This window comes from Gorilla gorilla, chromosome 7, assembly GCF_029281585.2.
Source record: "Gorilla gorilla gorilla isolate KB3781 chromosome 7, NHGRI_mGorGor1-v2.1_pri, whole genome shotgun sequence".
NCBI classification, from domain to species: domain Eukaryota; kingdom Metazoa; phylum Chordata; class Mammalia; order Primates; family Hominidae; genus Gorilla; species Gorilla gorilla.
In genome coordinates, this window is record NC_073231.2 from 18,004,034 (window position 1) to 18,027,032 (window position 22,999).

Consider the following 22,999-nt stretch of genomic DNA (forward strand, 5'->3'; position numbering starts at 1 on the left):
CTTGGGAAAGCAGCAGAATCTTCTGGTTTTCCTTATAGCTATAGTGATGGCTTTGTGGTATTAACTCTTTTTGAACTGAGTGTCATTCCAGAAGATCTAAATTGGAAATGGTACGTTCAAGATGCCTAACAATTATATAAAGCTCCACAGAAATCTGCTTTGCAACTATTGTAACAGTGGGAGGAATCTAGCATAAACAAACTCCATCTTGCTTCTAACCTCACAAGCTTACTGCCCTTGCTCATTGCTGAATGTAGGCAAAGCTAACTATGGGAGAAATTTGGCTTACAGTTTGATGTTTAATCAAGCAGAATAATAGTTCCTTCCCAATATGACCCCCTCCTTTTTCAGGGGCCCAGACCATCTTTGAAAGGCTAATAAAAGGCCACAGCATTAAAATTATGGGAGGGGCCTTAATTCTGCCAAGATGAAGGCATGGTTAAATGATAACTAGCCTGAGTCATGTAGCCAGGGGTCACAAGATTTGAAATACCACCCCCACCTTGCGCCTATAGATAACATCACTATTATAAAACCTAAGATTGATCTTTGAGCTATTTTTCAGACTTTTGCATTCTCCTGACCTACTGACTCTACCTGGACTCATGCCACGTACCAAGCAACTGACTCAACCAATCATGTGATCCCCACCTGGAAACTGACTCAAGTACACGAAGACAGTTAGACACTCTTAATGTTTCATCTCTAACCCAACCAATCAGTAGCACACATTCCCTAGCCCCATGCCTGCCAAATTATCCTTAAAAATCCTAGCCTCTGAGCTTTCAGAGAAGCAGATTTGAGAAATATTTCCAGTCTTCCCACTTGGCTGCTTTGTGATAGTTAAACTCTTGACTGCAACATCCCTGCCGTTCTCAGTGTATTGGCTTTTCCAGGTAGTCAGCAAGAAGGAGCCATTAAGCTGTGACACAATTATTAATTTAAATGTCTTCATACTTCAAAATCCTATGTTGTATTCTGCTCCTCTGCTGAATGAATTCTGAATGCTAGAACACTTATTCTCCCTTTCTTAATTCCTTTCATTGCCATGACACAGCGCTCCTCTGGTCATTGTCATACCTCTGGTTTTTGCCTTCTTCTTAAACAGCTTCTCTTTCTCCTTTCTGTTTCTATATGTTTGTATTTAGAAACAACTCTTAGAGTCTACACACTGTCCTTGGTGATCTTACACATTCTCCTTTTTTTTTTTTTTCTTAGGCAGTTATGTTGCCCATGCTGGAGTGCATTGGCACAAACTTGGCTCACTGCAGCCTCAACCTCCTAGGCTCAAGTGGTCCTACTACTTCAGCCTCCTGAGTAGCTGAGACTACTAGCACCTGCCACCATGCCTGGCTAATTTTGTTTATTTTTTGTAGAGAGGGGATCTCACTGTGTTGCGTGGCTGGCCTCAAACTCCTTGACTCAAGCAATCCTCCCATCTTGGCCTTACAAAGTGCTGGGATGGTAGACATGAGCCACCACATCCAGCCTGATGATCTTAATAGCAAATATATTCCAACCCCTAAATTTGTATGAATAAGTCAGACTTCTTTTTTTTTTTTTTTTTTTTTTTTTACTGTAGACATAGACTAAGGTACTGTGTTTCTCCATATGGTTATTCTGCTTGTTCCACAAAAATTAACATGGGGAAAGTGAGCTCAGTTTATTTCTCTATCCCCAAATATGGTTCGTTTCTGTACATTTTCATTTGATTTTTTACTAATCATGCATCCTTATTTGTCATTTTTGTTCTCATCTTCTCATATCACATTTCATATTCAGTCAAAAAATCCCTTTCTACAAAGGAAGCTATAGAAAATACAGACAGGGGCCAGGCACAGTGGCTCACACCTGTAATCCCAGCATTTTGGGAGACTGAGGAGGGCAGATCATGAGGTCAGGAGATAGAGACCGTCCTGGCTAACACGGCGAAATCCCGTCTCTACTAAAAATACAAAAAATTAGCTGGGCGTGGTGGCAGGTGCCTGTAGTCCCAACTACTCTGGTGGCTGAGTCAGGAGAATGGCATGAACCTGGGAGGCGGAGCTTGCAGTGAACCATGATCGCACCACTGCACTCCAGCCTGGGTGACAGAGTGAGACTCTGTCTCACAAAAAAAGAAAATACAGAAAGGATAGGGTAGAATGATTCCCAAAGGAGTAGAAGTTTTGATGTGAAGTATTGATCTCATCCCCCTTCTTTATCCAACTACCATTTTTAAAAATTTGAGTCTTTGAAGGCCGGGTGTGGTGGTTCATGCCTATAATCTCAGCACTTTGGGAGGCCTAGGTGGGCAGATCACTTGAGGCCAGGAGTTCGAGACCAGCCTGACCAACACAGTAGTGAAAACTTTTCTCTACTAAAAATAGAAAAAATAGCCAAGTATGGTGGTGCATGCCTGTAATCCCAGCTACTTGGGAGGCTGAGGCATGAGAATTGCTTGAACCTTGGAGGCAGAGGTTGTAGTGAGACGAGATAGTGCAGCTGCACTCTAGCCTGGGTGACAGAGTGAGATTCTGTTTCAAAATAAATAAAATAATTAAAATTTAAATAAAATAAAATTGAGTCTTTGTCATCTCTCACGTAGAGCACAGCAAAAGTTTCTTCACTGGGCTGTCTTCCTTAAATTTATTATCATACGCTACAGTCAGAATACTTTATATAAAACACAGAATACTTGATATAAACCACAACCAAGGCATGTTATTTCTCAGCTTGGTTCCCGTTAGTGGCACTTCATTGTATAAGACAATGCCTAAATTCCTTCATGGTATTTAACTCCCTCATCAACCTGGCTTCTCTCTATCTTCCTTGTCTCTTTTCTCCTCTTCTGTGGTTGGTCCTGGTATACCTTCTCTCTGTACCTTCTCTCTGTTCCATGGCGGACACACTTACACATAAGCAAAAAGATACACTTTGAAATGAATGAAAAAAGCCACATTTTACTAAAGTTTACATTACAGCAAATAGTAAATTTTAATTTGAAACCTAAGCTATTGCATCTCTCTTCACCTCAGTTACGGAGATACGACCAACAGCATCCTATAGAGAACAATTTTTGTTAGTATTTTTGGGGTATTTTCTACATAGCTGGCAAAACTGTGAGCAATATCTTTAGAACACTTTCTACGTAATTCTGATACAGGTCCAATAAAATTTCTGTAGTTTTTTGCAATATTTAATAATTTTTTAAGTTGGTAAGTGGTTAACTCAGGACTGAACCTAGATAGCCCATCTCCAAAGCTGTTTCCTTTACCATACTCTATATTGCTTCTGGTAGATTAAAAAACATCATAAGTTACGGTAGTGATGGCAATAGATTAGTTTCCTAGGGATGTCATAACAAATTACCACAAACTTGGTAGCTTTGAGGCAACAGTAATTATTCTTTCATAGTTCTAGAGACCAGAAGTCCAAAATCAACTTGGTAAGGCTGCTTTCTCTTGGAGTCTCTGAGGTCATATCTGCTCCATACCTCTTTCCCAGCTTCCAGAGAAAGCTGGCAATTCTTAGCATAGCTGTCTGCCCTCTGTATCTCTGTAACTTCCTCTTTTCTTATAGGGACACTTGTCCTTATAAGAAATTTAGAGTCCATCCTAAATTCAGGTTATTTTTATTTTGAGATTGTTAATTACATCTTCAAAGATCCTTTTCTCCAAATAATGTCACATTCTCAGATACTGGGTGTTAAGTCTTGGAAATACCTTTATTGATGGACACAATTCAATCCATTAAAAGGATTGTCAAGGTATCATGGAAATGCTATTGACTATATAATCTGTGTAGAATTATAATATGATAAGTGTGCCAAGCAGAAGGCCTCATTTGCCACTGCTTTTAATCCCATGGCTCAATTATAACCAGAAATATTTTAGAAAGGTATTGTAAGAATTCCATGTCTGCCAAACTAGTGGAAAAAATTGCAAATTTCAGATTGAAGGGAAAAGAGAAAGACTTAATAGGATGCATGTGCATCATTTATCACAATTGCTAACAATGTTTTTATAGAATGAAAAGGAATTTTTTGTCAATAAAACTGATGGAGGAGATAGACATTATTTAGGCAGATAATGAGAGCAAGAGTCCTTTGGCAGAACTTCCCTTCTAACAAAAATCAGCCCAAGAAATCATTTATTTTCTAACAAAGAGCAGCCTAAAAGATGGAGCTGCAAACATAAATAAGGAAGCTGGAAGTGTGCATGGGGGGATGCTGGCAGCTACACCAGTAGAACAGGGCTCCCTGGGAGCCACGCATGTCTAACATGGGGCTCGACCTTCCCTTTGTTGTTAGCATGTGTACCGTAACAAATGGACAACATGGAGAAGCTCAGGTAGGGAACCCACATGCATAATAAAAGACTGGGGTGGGGGCTGCCAGAGAGTCACACCCTATGCAGATGGCACAACAGGTCCTAACAAGTTTTTCGTGTCCTATGTAAATCAGACACGGCCTTCCCACTAGGTCATCTATAAAAACCCCTGCATTTCACCACAGATTGGTAACTCATTTTTCTGGGACCCCTCTCTGTAGCAGAGAGCTGTTCTCTTTCTTTCGCCTGTTAAATTTCTGCTCGGTACCTCACCCTTTGTGTGTGTCCATGTTCTTGATCTCTGTGCCTGTGAGACCAAGAACCTCGGGTGTCACCCCAGACAACAAGGCTGCCTCAACACGATTTTACTGATGAGACAAATGATGAGATGTGTAGGTTTCTATTTATTTGAGTTCTGTTGTAGTTTTTCCTACAGTAACCATGTTAGCATGATATATAATATTTTTTATTTTCCTGTGTGTGTATGTTCATAGGCTGCCACTCACTGTCATTTTTACTTTGGGTTTACTTTGGGTAAGCATTTCTCTGACTTACCGAATACTCTTGAAGAAGTACGTATGTTTTAATGATTTGCAACTCATAAAGCAGTTTTTTATATCCCAAGTGAGGCTGAATGAGTGATAACTTTAGGCCTGGCCACATTTTGAGAAAATATAACACATGAGTATTTGGAACATGAATGAAAAGAAATCAAATCAGTTTTTATTTTTCACTCCACTGACAACATATCACAAGTCAAAAATGATTCCTCCTGAACTTAAATATACAAAACGTCTCACTTTGAAAGCTGGAATTAAATTTTTGGTTCAGTAAAAAAAACAAAACAAAACATTTTCTTGAAATTTTATTCCTTTGTGTTATATAAAATCTTTTAAGTTGATATACTTGCTGTAGAAAAATTTTAAAAGAAAAATGGACAAAACCTGCACAGTGGTGAATTGTCGTAAATTACATAATCAAACATAATTTTTCATCAAAATGCTAAATTTATAGTAGACAGTAAATTGTTAATACTTAGATGCTTATAATTTTTGAGGAAATATCATGTTATAGACACTGTAAAACTAGGATGACAAACTGTATTATATACCCTAGGAGACTGTTTATAAGTTCATGAACAACCCCAAGTAGGAAAGAAGAACAAACCTGGAGATACCACACTATCTGATTTCAAAATACCTTGCCAAACCATAGTAGTCAAAAAAGCATGGAAGTAGCATAAAAACAGACACATTGATCAATAGAATAACATAGAAAGCCAAAACATAAACCCACAAAATTTGTCAATTAATTTTCAACAAAGCTTCCAAGAAGACACAATGGGGTTAGGGCAGTCTTTTCAATAAATGGTGTTGGGAGAACTGGATACTGACATGCAGAATAATGAAACTGAACCCTTACCACATGTCATGTACTAAATCAGCTCAAAAGGGAGTAAAGATTTAAAATCTGGAGCTGAAAACTCTTGGAAGAAAACACAGGAGAAAAGCTCTATAACATTGGTGTGGGCAATGATTTCTTAGGTATCACCAAAAGTACAGGGAACAAAAGCAGAAATAGACAAATGGGATGGCATCAAATAAAAAAGCTTCTGTGTAGCAAAGGAAACAACAGAGTAAAGAGACAATCCACTGATTGGGAGAAAATATTTACAAACCATATATGGGATAAGAGATTAATATATAAAACATGGAAGGAATTTAGCAACATAGTAACAATAAAACAACCTGTTAGAAAATGGGCAAAAGATCTGAACAGACATTTCTCAATAGAGGACATACAAATGGCCAACAAATATATGAAAAAAAAATGCTCAGCATCAGTATTCATCAGGGAAATGCAAATTAAAACCACAATGGGATGTCACCTCACAACTGTTACATTGGCTGTTATCAAAAAAGATAACACATATTGGTGAGGTTATAGAGAAAAGAGATCCTTTGTAAACTATTGGTGGGAATGTAAATTAGCAAAGTTCCTATTATTTTTAGGCAGCATATTTGCAATTTTGGTAATCTAAGATATATGTGAATATATACTATTTTACTTCTTCCTGCAGACTAAAATGTTTATGTCCCAGCAAAATTGATATGTTTATATCAGAACCCCCAATATGAACCAGGGAGTGGGCCCTTATCAGATTCAGCTGCTGAATTTGTTGGTATTTTGATCTAGTACTTCTCAGCTTCATAAATAAAATTTATGTATACATTTGTGTTGTTTATAAGGCACCCAGGGGATGGTAGTTTGTTATAGCAGCCTGAAAAGACTAAGGTACTCTTCCTTCCTTATTGTATTTCACTCCACCAATCATTTGAAAATCATTTATTGAACATCTGTTTTCTGGGTTTTGGGAATATAACAACAATGCAGATAATATAGCTGCTCTCCTAGAATTACAATTAAACAGAAAAGTACATATGTAGTTTGAAAAAATAAATTAATCCTGAATGAAAACTGCATTTTGGTGCTGTACAGAACAAAAGCACAGTACTCTAATGGTATTAAGCTGACGATCCTCTTTTTCAATACAGTGTATAGTCTCAGAATATTTGCTGATTTGCACACTTGTGAGGCATTGGCAGATCCCTGGATTGTTCCTTCCTTACTCAAGACGCAGGCAGCCTGCAGGCCCTCAGTTTTCCTGAGGAATTCCTTTTATTGTTGAATTAATAGCATTGAGTCTAGTAGATGCAGAGTGACATATGTTAACATATTCAAATAGACAGGTCCTTAACATACCTAACTTCCCATATATTAATAAAGAATTGTTAGTGTGATAAGTTACAGTAGTTTGAAATAAACGTTTCTTGGAATTATGCTGCTGTATAATTGGGGAAAAAAAAAACATCTAGCCACCAGCAGAACAGACTTCCTTTCTCGTCATTTAATATAGGCATCTTATAGCCATAGAAAGGGACAATCTAGACACAATTTTGCAATGCAGTTTGCCTTGAAAAGAGTCGGGTTGCACACAGGTGAGAAGCAGAAGTTCTAGTTTATACAGCTTGGGTATGGCTATGTCTGGGATACTATGTAAAATTCCTGGAAGTCACTTGGCCCTAAAACATAAGGGCAAAGATAAACAAAAAGAAATTTAGAGAAGATAGAGAAGTAGATTAAAATATTAAATATGAATAAGTTGGCAAAGGAAAGAAAGAGAGGTCAGGTTACCGGTCCTCAGTTGTTTTCAGTGTATAAATCAACAGAGAGGCGAACAGAAGAATGGTTCAGAGACCTCTGAATTGAAGAAAAAGGTTTTGTTTTCCTTCACTCAAAATGGCTAAAGATCAAAAATTCTTCCTAACATATAAGAAGTCATTAAGTGTTCCATGATGGTTTTTTTTTTCTCTGCTAAAAGTTTTTCATGTCATTAAATAAAAGTTTTCAAATTACTAATGAGAAAGATGAATTCTAGATGGATTAAGTGTCTTACTATAATAGTAAAAAACAAAAGTGGCTAGAACCGAAATCCCATCTACTGGTTGGCTCATCTGTTTTGTACCTGCATAACTGGGTATCCCTTAACTGGTTACAACAGGGTCAAACTCCCTGAAGTCAATATGGTTTCAAATATATACTCTAATTGTATTTAATAATATTATTTTATCTTTAATATTTTTATTGTTTTTCACAATGCAAAATACAGAAAACCCAGATTAATTTTTTTGTGGTTTTAAGATAACACAGATAGTAGTGATTCTTAATGAGGTATATGGTGCCTGCTCTTGAGCTTATTAGATACAATATTCAGAAGGCTTTTATATTCATCAGAAATGTCAGTGGATTTAAAAAGTTTGGGAATTCACTACTCTAAATAATGCAACTGAAGGATAAAGCCAGAATTTTGGTCAGAAATGATCAAAGTGAGGTTGGAATCTTCATAAAGTCATGGAATGAGAAAGCAGAAAAGTGCTTAGTCCCAGTGTTGGGAGGTTCAACTAGAAAGATCGGGGAAAGGAGCATGGTTCATAAAATACATTACTATACCTACTTTCCTTTCTACAGCTGAACTAATGCGGCAGAAATGAAGACTCAATTTATATCAGCCTACATTGCTGAGGAGTGTGGGAGAGAATATGACAGCCACACACTTCAAAGGTGGAAAATAGAGGGACAAGTGTTAGTTTACTTGCCAGGAGAGGTCTGAAGCCTACTTTGGAATGCAGGGTAAGTCATGAAGCAAGCATATTAACCATCAGTCCCCACCCAGAGGACTTGGGAAGTAGAAGGAGGTGGAATTCCTAAAATTGGGGTTGTAGCTTGGGCCATCAGCAAATAAGAGGGAAGGCTGAAAGTCTGTTTTTACAAATCAGAATCCCAATTTCTTTCTCCGTCCTGTGCATATAAGTAACTGCCCGTCCTGCAACCCAGAATAATTGGGACATTTGCTCTCTAAAGTAACCAGAAAGATTCTGTACTCAACACATGATATGGTTTGGCTGTGTCCCCACCCAAATCTCATCTTGAGTTGTAGCTCCTACAATTCCCATGTGTTGTAGGAGGAACCTGGTGAGAGGTAACTGAATCATGGGGTTGGGTCTTTCCCATGCTGTTCTCCTGAGAGTGAATAAGTCTCATGAGATCTGATGGTTTTATAAGGGGGAGTTTCCCTGCACAAGGTCTCTTCTCTCATCTGCTGCCGTGTGGTTCATGCCTTTCACCTTCCACCATGATTGTGAGGCCTCCCCAGTCACATGGAACTGTGAGTCCATTAAACCTCTTTGGCAAATTTCCCAATCTCAAATATCTCTTTGCTAACAGTGTGAGACCTGACCAATACACCACATTAGACACAGCTAAGAAAAAAAGATTATGCAGCTAAAACAAGGGAACTAAGTGAACATACAATCCCATGTTCATCTTAGTCTACTTGTCCCACAGAATGCTGGCATCTGGGTTTATAGTTCCCAGGTGAGAGAATAAAGGATATGATCCTTCTCTATAAACCAGTGACTGATAAAATGCCTACAGAAAATTACAGTTGATTGTTCCTGGTCTGCATCTATCTCAATCTCCCAACTCTAAAACCTACTTTGTAAAAAGTTTTTGCCCATTCAAAGCAATCACAACACAACAAAAATAAAAACAAAGCAAAATGTATCAGAGAAACATAAATAATAAAAACAGATTATTTAAAAAATACTTTCCTCAGGTAAAATAACATATTTTACTTATTAAATGAAGGGAAATTTATAGAAAAATATTTATAGAATAAAGGGAACTCTTGTATATTAAAATAATTAATGATGAAAACATCAGCTCAAGTAGCCACTTTGCAAAAGAGTTTGGTGATATCTGTTAAATATGCAACTACAGCAAATCCACCCTTTGATGCCTACTTAGAAGAAATGTGGGAAAATATATATTTGGCAATACCAGGCATTGGTATGGGTGTGAACAGTGGGAGCATTTTTATACTGCTGATTCATGTGTAAACTTGTACAATTATTTTGGAAAAATAATTTGGCAATATCTCTTAAATTTGGGCACTGACATACCCTGCAAATCAGCAGTTATTTCACTCTCAGCCAAATACTGTATATAAATTCTTACATTTTCTTAGGAGACACGTAGAAGAATTCTCATAGCAGCTTCGTGCATAATAAAAAAAACAAAACTCCAGGCCCATCAACAGAAGCATTTGTAAATATTAGATTGGTGCAAAAGTAATTGTGCTTTTTGCCATTGGTTTCAATATATTGTGGTGTGTATTTACATGATGGAATTTCATACCTCAATGAATGTGAAAGTATCACAACGATCAAGTATCAATGTGATATTGAGATAAAAAGCAAATGTCAAAGACTGCTATATAATACAATTCCATTCTATGAAGCTTAGAGGAAAATTGAAAAAAATATTGTTCCTGAGTTAAAATGTATGATATAAAAATTTTTAAAACCAAGATGATTATAACACAAATGTCAAAAGAATAATTCTCTTCTCTGGGCAGAATTGGAAAAGGACAGGAATGAACCCATTCGAATGATATATGTAAGATTGTATTATTATGTAAAACAGAGAGTTCATGGGAATTTAATTATTTTAGCCATAAAAATATATTTATATATTTTATTAAAAATATGTAGAATATCACATAACTTAAAATAATTTAAATTATTATACTACATGTGGAAAAGAAAAAGATTAAAGGCCGAAAATATGTCATGTAAACTGACATAGACACATCTCCAAGTAGAATGAATGAAAAGAGAAAGGTATCAAATATTATGGCATATTTGTAATTTGAGAAAAATATGGGAATATAAAACATTAGAGATACGGACGCCCTTTGGAAAGGTACACAAAGAACGAGTATAAGTGGATGGCTGCTTTATGAAAACTGATTATTTGGGAAAGAGTATGTTGGTGGGAAGATCATTTTTTAATTCTATTACCTACTAAAATAAGAAAAATCAGAGAAGAATAACCAAGAGATAGTCATCTGCAGAGATCCAGTGTCAAGAGAGGAAGAAGGAGAAGGAGAGAGATTAAGTACTATAAAGTCCAAGGAAGGACGAAATTAAATGTAGAAAGACATTATACTCCAAGAAAAAAAAGGGAAAGATGGGGTAATTTTTTCTCTCGTATTAGTGGCTTAAACAACAATAACAATAAAACACTGAGAAAAAAAAAAAGAGAAAAACTGAGTCTTCTGTTATCTGAAGCAAAACGGTATCATTTTTCTGTTGATTTGTGGATCTAATAACATTCTTCCACTGCTTGTAATAATGAACTCTGTGTTATATTGAAAACTTTAGTTTTATCTTCAATAATCAAATGCTTAGCAATGGCCATTTTCATTTCAAGAAAACAATAGCCAGAATTCAATTATATTTAGCTCCTTCGAAACCCTCATTTCCATAAACATGCTTTTTGTCTTCACTTTTATTGATTTAAGTACACATTTATTTATCTTTTTCTAGAATACCTTGTAAGCATATTGAGAGCTTTTCCTGCCAAGTGTAATTTGTCTATATTACTGAAAAGTGTTAAATTCTAGCTAATGTTCAGTAAGCAATAATGGTTATTTTGTATTTACTCATTATGTTATATGAAAATACATTCAGGCAAGATGAATTTTATTTGGTGGCATAATACTTACTCTTCCTCATTTCTGTGGACGCTTACATTTACTTGGGTGTCTGTGTGAATTTATCACAATCTTCATTAAGTCTTTGTTGTCAAACCCTCAGCAAGTATGTTACTAACTGAAAAGACTTGTTAGTCACATTGAGGGGGGCAGGTGTAAGCTTCAAGGAATAGCCCTTACAAACTTCTGAAATGACATTGAACATGGCAGATACACATTCTATAATTGGGACGCTTTCGGTACAAGGAGAGGCAGTGTGATGTAGCAGAATGGGGCATGGATTCTAGAACCTGTGTATCTTGGTTCACATTCCATCCTTATGTTTGGCTATGTTGCCTTGGGTGACTTGTTCAACCTCGTTATGCCTCATTTTCCTCATCTGTACAATGATCATAATAAGATTGTTGAAAAGATGGTGTCATTTTATATATAAAGCACTTAGAACAGGAACTGTAATACAGCAAGAAACCATACATCATGATCATGATCATGATCATCATCATCATCATCATCAGTTGCAGAACTTAAAATTTACCATTATCATCATTCCTAAGCAACTATAAGTAAAGCAGCAGAAGTCCTCAGTCTGAAGTTTAAACAAATAGTTTGTCTTGGTCATCTTGGTTATGACACTATAAGAAAAAATTAGACTGAGAATTGTTTAAAAACAATTTCCATTTTACTTTGCTTATGTTATAAGAAAGTATTGCTCATCAATTAATATGCTTTCACTTTATTGATTTTTTTTTTTTTTTTTTTTTTTTTTTTTTTTTTTTTTTTTTTTACTATCCACATGTTCTAGTCATGCAGTCACAAGTCAGACCACCTGACACAGTGGTTGGCAGGTGCTGTACCCAATTGAATGTCATAACGCCTCAAGGTTTCAGGGAGACATTCTGTTGATGACTTTGCTCAGGATGCGTTTTTCACTATGTAGAGTTAACCTGCACAGTGATATTTACATATTCACTGAGTTGTTATTTGATCTCTAGAGGCATTATGATACGGAAATGCTACAAGATATGATGTGAACCATTCTTGTATGCCAGAATGAAGAGAGATGGAAAACATGTTGGTAAATAGGACACCTCTGGTAGTTATATTAAAAAATAGGAGGTGGTATATGATTACATTGTAATGATTGGAAAGTGACAAATATGAGTAAAAGTGCTTTTGGAAGGTTTATGAGGGAATTGGGGATATGGACTGATTTCTGGAGAAAGAAGAAACTGTGGAGAGGAGCTGTAGGGTGGACAGTGGGTTTGAGGGAATGAGGCAAGGCATTTTATGTGACTAATGAGTAAATTAGCCTTGGTAGGATTTGCAGTGAGAATCATAGAAGAATGTTATTAGACTCAAAATAATAGGGGGGATTAAAATGGTTCTGTGATAGAAGTAAATCTGCCAAAATTCCTCCAGTCTTGGTCTCTTCAGTAAAATATCCCTGCATGCTCTTCCCCCTTCTCTCCTGAACCAGAATGAATTTTCTGAAATTTGAATGGAATTATAGTTGAACTACACTTCTCACCGTTCTGGACCCTATTCCCACACTTCACCGCTAATCCTAGAGGATGAAGATCAGGGACGTTATTGACTTTGTTGATTTTGTATCCTCTGGGCACATAAGTGTGCCTGGTGCATAGCAGATCCCTGAAGATATTCTTAATGAAGTTGATGAATAGAGACCAAAGTTTAAGAGAAAGAATTGGACACGGATGTAGCATTCAGCTAATGGGAGAGATTTCATACTATAATCAGGATTGTGATGAGGTCAGATGTTCTTTTAACCTAATAAGTTTATGGTTATACAAACAAAAAATAAAAATAAACTACACCCACATAACAGTACGTCATTGACTTGAAGGGTCCATCAGTTTATTTCCCTACTGGGAAGGATGCCTAATGTTTGTAGGGAAGGTTGAGAAAAATTGTACTGACACCCAACTGACACCCATAACAGTGGAATCTTCAGAGTTTTACGTCCCATCCCAGTTTCCTCATTTGAGATACAAAATGCACTCCTCCCCTCTAAACTGCTACAAATGATTCTGACAGATAATAGTTGCTTGAGTTTGAGATCAAGATGTCAAAAGACAGGATAAAATAGAGGTTTCTGATTTCTGAGGATAAGATGGCTAGGAGGAGTAATGGTGATTCCCGCTTGCAGAGCTATTTCCGCTCATCAGGGGTTATTAGAGATACGTTCTCTTGGACTGATGAAAAGGCAGACGATGTATTTAATGGACAAAGTCCATTTTCTTAAACTTATATATTCTCTTTTAAAAAATCGGGCCTGAACACAACAATTAAATTACATACAACAACAGCAACAACATAAAAACACTTAGTCTTATTCCGTTTTAGCTTTTTATACTTCCAGTTTCTCCTGTTGTAAAATATCTGCCAGTACTGTTTATCTGACATTTTTTTTCCCCAGATATATTAATCATTGCTCACTTTTTCCTAAAAGAATGCTTCCAAATAATTAGGTATACAGCTTTTGCTTGGGCACATATCTATTGAGATTAACAATTCAGATTCAGAGCTTGTCTATAAAATTGTGATCAGAAAACATTAGAGAGATATTCAGAGCTCTACTTCTTAGTAGTGAACTATTGAAATGTGTTTCAGAAAACTGTTCGGAGGCTGGCCACTGTGGCTCACGCCTGTAATCCTAGCACTTTGGGAGGCCGAGGCGGGCAGATCACGAGGCCAGGAGATCGAGACCATCCTGGCTAACACGGTGAAACGCCATCTCTACTAAAAATACAAAAATTTAGCCGGGCATGGTGGCAGGCACCAGTAGTCCCCGCTACTGGGGAGGCTGAGGCAGGAGAATGGCCTGAATCCAGGAGGCAGAGCTTGCGGTGAGCTGAGATCATACTACTGCACTTCAGCCTGGGTGACAGAGCAAGACTCCGTATGAAAAAAAAAAAAAAAAAAAGAAGAAAAGAAAAGGAAACTGTTCCTGTAATACATTTTGAAGAAAAATGTCATATGTGTGGTATATAAACACATCCTGTATTGCAGAGAGTCTCTAGCCTTCCTGAGAAGTTCTGACCAGGTTTAGCAAGGTTAGAGTAGGGAAGTTAAACCACTACCTTGAAGACATAAGGAGAAAACAGAGCTGGGTTATCAGGAATGGGCATAAACACAAGAGATGAAGGGTTTAATTGAAAACAGAGCAGTAAATAGTAAGACAACTTAAAATTCTGGGAGATTTGCCGAAGTAGGTTAAGAAAAAAGAATAGGTTAACCTTTGTCCATTTTAATGTCTCTGTCCAAATTCCCTGCCTCTTCCAACAGATTAGAATGCCAAGTAAAAATTAATGTATTGGGGTAGCTTGATTTACAGCTCATATATTAATTTCCTTTCCTATGGTATCCTTTCCCCTGAGGGAATTTTACTTTACCACCACAATGATGCTTTGTTTTTGCTAGCAGTTTCTTACTGACTCTCTTTTGTTTTTTTAATGAGCTCTACATTGTCCCAGATGGGGGCTGCTCCTTCAGCCTGGACCCCAGAATGACAGTGACAGTGGCTCCAACACTACTAGCAGCAAGGAGGTAGCATATGTAGCAATCACATGTATATCATTGTAAGTCACTGAAATATTCGTGACCATTATTTCTACTTCATCATTAATGGCTGAACTAATTGTTTATGAGTAATAATGATCATAAAGAAGACATAAAATTGTACTCAGTTAAATATGGGAATAGACCTTTAATCTAAAATACAATTCAGGAACCTCATAATTATCTTTTTTAAAATTACTTGATGCTTATCTTTAGCTACATAGCTAAGAAATGGAATATATACATTTGCATATGAACAAGAGGATATTACACACTTCAGACTGAGTTCTCTGAGTAGATCCACAATTCTTACCTAATTTTTGATTTCTAACCAAATCACAATACATGTAATTTGAGATTTTAATGTTTTATGCTAAAGTGTTTACTTTTTTTGCTTGACCTGGTGGTTCATGCCTATCATCCCAGCATTTGGGGAGGTCGAGGTGGAAGGATTGCTTGAATTCAGGAATTCCAGAACAACCTGGGCAACAAAACTAGGCCCCCTCTGCCATATGTATATATAATATATATATAAAATATATAAATATATATTTAAAATAATATATATAAAATAATATATTATTTATAAAATATATATTATATATAAAAATATATAAAATATATATTTTATATAAATAATATATATATAAAATATATACAATATAATATATATTATATATAAAATATATACAATATATATTATATATAAAATATATACAATATATATTATATATAAAATATATACAATATATATTATATATAAAATATATACAATATGATATATATTATATATAAAATATATACAATATGATATATAATATATAAAATATATACTATATATAATGTATATTATAAATAAAATATATAAAAATATATTATATATAAAGCATATAATATATATTATAAATAAAATATATAATATATATTATAAATAAAATATATAATATATATTTTAAATAAAATATATAATATATATTTTATATAAAATATATAATATATATTTTATATAAAATATATAATATATATTTTAAATAAAATATATAATATATATTTTAAATAAAATATATATAAAATATATAATATATAATATATAATATAATATATAATATAGAAAATATATAATATATAATATAAAATATATAATATATAATATATAATATATTATATAAAATATATATAATATATGTTATATAAAATATATATTATATATAATATATATAATATATAGTATATAATATATAATATATATAAGATATATAATATATAAGATATATTATAAAATATATAATATATTATATATTATATATAATGTATATTATATATAATTTATATAATGTATATTATATATATAATTTATATAATGTGTATAATATATATCTATATATATATCTATGTATTTTTAAGATGAAGAAAAAATAAAGTTTTTACATATTTGATTTTTATGAAATCTTATAAAATTTCAGATAAACCTTTAATATTATAAGTGGCATTTTATTATATGTGCTTTAAATCTAATATACTTTGAATTTTAAAAATTGCCTTCCTCAGATTATTTTATGTATAAATTCCCAGAGAAAGTGTGTGTGTGGAGTAATACTTTGTTGACGTACATAGCTCTTAGCATACTGTCCATCCCGAATAAACACTAAAGAATGATTAGCAATGCCATGCAAAATTGATTAACGTAAATCGTGCTTCATTCCATCCTATGATAGTGTTGTTTCGAAGGGTGTTTTATGTTTACATGTTACTTTAACGCTTATTTATTAGAAAATTACTACTGTGTATCTTAATAATGCTATGTATTTGGGTAGTATGCAGAGGAGAGAACAGGCTGCTAATAATGATAGACCTGCCTCTCTTACCTTTTGGGAATCTAAAATATAACTTCTATTATGGCCAAATATACTTCTTCCATGGTTGAATAAGCATGGATTTTTCTTAAGAATCCACAAAATATGGAGATGGAGAAAGTGCTTACTGACAGGGCTCCAAAGGACTCAGAAGCCATCATCTGTATGATAGAAAAATATGTGAATCTGATCCAGCTTTAGAAAAAGCTTTGCAAAAAACTGATATTACCAAAGGAAGGCCTGTACTATCGCTAGTGACTTCATTACATGAGATCTTTCTGTCTAGAAAGATAGTGCTATACATATCACAAGTAAATTTCACCAGAGATGTTGGTATTATTGTTCTCTAGGTAGTAATAGAATATTTATCTCTCATTTAATATGAAACTAGCCACATATCTGTGAATAAAAATGCAGAAGTCTTTTTATGACCTTTTTTTTTAACTGACATACTATAAGTGCATCCATTCCAGATTCACTTTGAAGTGTGTTATGTGTTTTAGGAAGACATCTCATATTAACAACTGTAATCTCAATATTGGAAGGACCATCCATAGTATCATTTCCCTTGTCCTAGATAGCAAAATTAATGCCATATTTAAAAGCAACATTTATTTACTCAACTGGCCTTGTCTGCTCAGTTTTAAAATCATAAGTGGCTCTTGAGCTTTTCTACCCACTGATTTTCAGTTCACCTGTCATTTCAACTGATAATCAAATCCTACGTCTTTCCTTTGATGGTATTTATGTAATGGAAATCAACATAAAATAAGTTAAAAACAGCTTAGGAAAAGTAATGGGGCTCAGTGATAACTTATGAGGCAAATCCAACCCTCACTTAGAGGGTAAGGATATCTGGAGGAGATATTTTCTTGCAATTAAAACACTATCCTCTATTTTCAACTTTGAGGAGAAAGTGGAGGAAAATAATCTTAAGCGGGCTCTCCATCATGCAGCCACTGAGGCAGGGAAGTGCTCTCATTCTTCACACTAAGATGCACTCTCATGAAAGGCTCTGAGTTATAAGTTTCCTGAAGCGTCTGTCTTATATACACCAAGCCATTTCCTTGAAAACCTTTACCTCTGCTACTTAACTGAACCCAAGTCTATCTCTCAGGACTCATCCCCAATTTGGTCAGTTCCCCATCAGTTCTATCATATAGGGTCCTCTTCTTTTATCACCACCATTGCACAGGTGTTTGAAAAGACAGCCAGTATTCTTCTTGCTCCCACTACACTTCCTTTTACACAACATTACCTGATCATCAACTCTACCCTACTTGTAGCCTGGAATTTCACATCCTTTTATTATCCTTTTTGCTATCTGTCAATCGCTAAGATACTCCTTTTCACAACAATGACAAATACCCAGAATAGGTGCCACTACTTTCTCTTCCCTTTAGTCTCACCGATCACTTTCTTGTTGAACCTGGCCCCAGCCTTAACATCATTCACCATACTGTGAGCGTTCCCAGCAACCACTATTAATTTTTATGAGTTCACTCCTAAGAATTTTTGGACCTGCTTAATACCGTCGTGATTAATGTAAGCTCAAAATCCACAGTCTTCTCACCCTCATCTCTTGTCATCATCTTTGGGAAATTAAATATTTATGTGATGACCTTCTGTCATTCCTGCATACAATCTTTTGAGTTTTAAAAAATCTACTTAGCTGCATGGATTTTCATTTAATTCTATTTTTTTTTTGTCGTCAGTGAAATAACTATGGTTTGTATCTGATTATCAATAGGAATTGCTGTCTTTAAGATCCAAATCTCTGAAATATCTCTCTGCCTATGGCTTCTATCCTTTTGCTTTTCTAAATTGTTTTCCCATGGAAATTGCACCCTTTGTTTTCAATATGCCTTCCCATGCCTGCCTTTCCACATTTCTCACAATGTGTAAGTGTCAGAGGTGTTTGAACCAGAGCAACTCCATCTTGAATAGGGGCTGGGTAAAATAAGGATGAGACCTACTGGGCTGCATTCGCAGGAGGTTAAGGCATTCTTAGTTACTGAATGAGATAGGAGGTCATTACAAGATACAGGTCACAAAGACCTTGCTGATAAAACAGTTGGCTGTAAAGAAGCCAGCCAAATCCCACCAAAACCAAGATAATGATGAAAGTGACCGCTGGTTATCCTCACTGCTCCTTAGTGCTAATTATAATGCATTAGCATGCTAAAAGACACTCCCACCAGCACCATGACAGTTTATAGATGCCACGGGCAATGTCAGGAAGTTACCCGATATGATGTAAAGAGGGGAGGAGCCTTCAGTTCTGGGAATTGCCTACCCCTTTCCCAGAAAAGTCACGAGTAATCCATCCCTTGTTTAGCATTTAATCAAGAAATAGCTCTATTCTTATTTGAGCAGCCCTTGCTGTTGCTCTGCCTATGGAGTAGCTATTCTTTATTCCTTTACTTTCTTAATAAACTTGCTTTCACTTTACTCTATGGATTCTCCTCGAATTTTTTCTTGCTTGAGATCCAAGAACCTTCTCTTGGGGTCTGTATCGGGACCCCTTTCTGGAAGTTAACATATGCATCTCCTTTACCTCCCTTGCAATTCTTCTGATTCTGTTTGAATCCTAATGGAAAGCTCAATCCCCTCTTACTGACATTTGGGCATGTTCACCCATCCCTTCCCAATCATGAGTTAACATTTATGTATAGCACTTTGAATCCCAGGCTGCTCAACCTTCAAAGAGAATATCATACAACCTCAGTAATTGCATATCATACAACCTCAGTACAAATTTCAGCTGTTCAGCATCTGCTATTTATAAAAGTAGTCTATAATTCTTTCATATCTTTTATGGGCAATTTTTCATCCTATGTTTCCCTCATAATCACCTTTTCTAAAATGCTGTCTTTCCATATACCAGTGTCTTTCTTGGGGTTGTCAGGGTTTCAATCACTGAGCAGGTAATGTTTCAGAGTGGCCTGAGCATTGGGAAGCAGCCAAGCAGGCAAACATTGGGGGGAAGAGCATTCCAGGCAAAGGTAAAAGCAAGATTCATTTATTTATATATGTATTGAGACAGAGTCTTGCTCTGTCACCCAGGCTGAAGTGCAGTGGCGTGATCTTGGCTCACTGCAACCTCTGCCTCCAGGGTTCAAGCAATTCTCGCACTTCAGCCTCTCAAGAAGCTGGGATTACAGGCCTACACCACCACACCCAGCTAATGTTCCTATTTTTAGTAGAGGCAGGATTTTGCCATGTTGCCCAGGCTGGTCTCAAACTCCTGGCCTCAAGCAGTCTGCCCACCTCGGCCTCCTGAAGTGCTGAGATTACAGGCATGAGCCACCGTGCCTGACCTGGAAAGAGTAGGGTTTAAAGGCTGAGATTCGAAAAATCATTTTGTATATTAAACAAACAAACAGATATATGGTTGGAGTATAGCAAGAGGGTTTATACATGGGAGGTGAGATCTGAGAGGCAGACAAGGGTCTTGTAGAGCCCTCTGGTCCATGGTAAGGAGTTTGCATTTTATTTTAGTGAAATTCAGTGTTTCTCAAATTTGGCATCATTGAAATTTAGGGCCAGATAATTGTTGTGGGGCTGTCCTGTGTGTTGTGGGATGTTTAGCAGCGTACTTAGTCTCTTCTCTCTAGATGTCAATAGCAACTGTCCCTTACCCCATTGTGACCAAAAAAAAAAAAAATCTTCAAACATTGCCAGGTTTCCCCTCAGAGGCAAAATCACTCCACAGGGAAGTCATCGGAGTGTTTCAAGCAGGGGAGAGACTTGATCTGTTGTGTTGTTTACAAATTGTCAGTCTGGCTTCTTTCTGGAGAATGAAGTATTAGAAGGTAAAATTAGAAGAGGAGATGGTTCAGAGGCTATATATTTTCTTTAGCAGTGAGAAGATAGTGGGTTGGACTTCAGGGCTTGTTTAACTTACATGATGTTTGAAAGTATTATAGAGTTGGGTCATACAATTTATGAAAGCGTATATAAGGCATCCAATTATTAATCATGGATGTCAGTAAGAAGTTGCATAGAAACAACTGGAGCTCCAAGTTCAAGATTAAATTTATTAAGACAAAAAAGTTGGTGTCATCAGCATTTGTAATGTAATTGTTGAATTTGCAGAGTACCAGTGAAAAACAACCACTTCTGTCTCTCTCAGGTTGCAAATGAGTAAAATATAAACAGAGGACCTCTTCTGCACACATAGACAAAACTTAACTCAAAATGGATGAAAGACCTAAATGTAACAGATTAAACTGTAAAACTCAGTTAAAATATGTGTATGTGCTTATAACCATGGATTAAGCAATGGTTTCTGAGATATGACATTACAAGTACAGGCAATCAAAAGCAACAAAAAATAGATAAATTACTCTTTATAAAAATACATACTTCTGTGCTTCAAATGACACTATTAAAAAAGTGAAAATACAACATACAGAATGGGAGAAAATAATGGCAGGCTGTGTATCTGATAAATGTGCAGTATCCAAAATATATAAAATTATTACAGTTCAACAATAAAAAGACAAATAACCCAATTAAGAAAACAGAAAAAGGATTTTAATAGACATGTTTCTGAAAAAGACATACAAATGGCCAGTAAGCACATGAAAAAAAAGTTCAGCATCATTAGTCATTGGAGAAATCCAACTCCAAATCGAGATAAAGATACTATTTCATATCTACTAGGTTGGCTAAGATAAAAAAGGCAATAACAAAGACTGATGAGGATGTGGAAAAATTAGAACCTTTAAGCATTTCCTCAAAAATATATAATGGCACACGGTCAATATAAAGAATAGTTTTGTGGTTTCTGAAAATGTTGAATATAGAGTTTTAGTGACTTACCAATGTTACTCCTCGATATAGACAGACCCAAGATGATTAAAAATACATTTGTGTGCAAAAAGTTATGCACAAATATAGCAGCATTATTTGTAATAGAAAAACGTGGAAACAAACTAAATATCCATCAACTTTTGAATAGAAAAACAAAATGAGTATAAACATGCAATGAAATATTATTCAGCCATAAAAAGTACTGATTCAAGATATACTGATTCATGCTATGATATGGATGAACCTTGAAAACATTATGCTGGGTGAAAGAAGCCAGATCCAAATGGCTGCATATTATTCCGTTTATGTAAAATATCCAAAATGAGCAAGTTTATAGCCAGACAGTAGATTGGTAGTTGCCAAGGGGAAGGGAAGAAAGCAGAATGGGAATAATTTCTAATGACTAAGCATATGCATTTTGGGGGGAGGGGGGTAATAAAAATGTTCTGGAATTTGATAATGGTAATACATAATAATTTTGTGAATATACCAATTGTACACTTTAAAATGATAAATACAATACTATATGAATTATTAATAAAAGTATGTGTATGTGTAAAACACTCGGGTTTGGTGAGAGTCTGTTTGCCTAATCCTCCTTTACTCTCTCCAAACAAGAAAAATGGAGGAGTGAGTGGAGTTTAAGATACTAGTTATAGATAAGGCTGAATTGAAGTGTGATGATTACACAACATGGATACAATGAAGTTGTGATCTAACCCCTAAATGAAACAGGTATACCCGTCCAGTCAGACACAGTTTTACTGAAACATCACCTCTCTCAGTGGTGTGTGTAGGAAAACAGGTTGGAGGGCATGCACTCTGCAGGTAGGCAGGGCTACAAGAGAAGCCCCAGAGAGGCTGAGGCAAGGATGCTAGATTTCTGCTCTGGAGGCAGAGTTGTTACCCTCCCTCAGTCCTCTCACATGAAAACATGAGCCCACGGAAATTGAATCTCTTGCGAACAGATTTGGGAGGGTGATAAATTCAATTTTGTGCACATTGGGTTTTGTGAGCCTGAAACTTTTTAAGTGGAGGTGTTGATAGAAAGATGAGTCTATGGTTGTGAAGTTTATTACCCCAAGCAGCTCTGGAATCTTTTAAAATCTGCCTTAAAAATGTCAGGGAAGGGTCAGAATGAGTATCACAGAGTTGTCTTTTCTAGCCCAACAAGCAGACATAAAAGTGGTTTAATGGTGTGAAAGGAAAATAAATCTTGGGACCCCAAAACTACTGAGCCAAAAGGAAAAGTCAAGCTGGGAACTGCTTAGGGCAAACCTGCCTCCCATCCTATTCCTTAAAAAAATAGCTACTAAGATTAA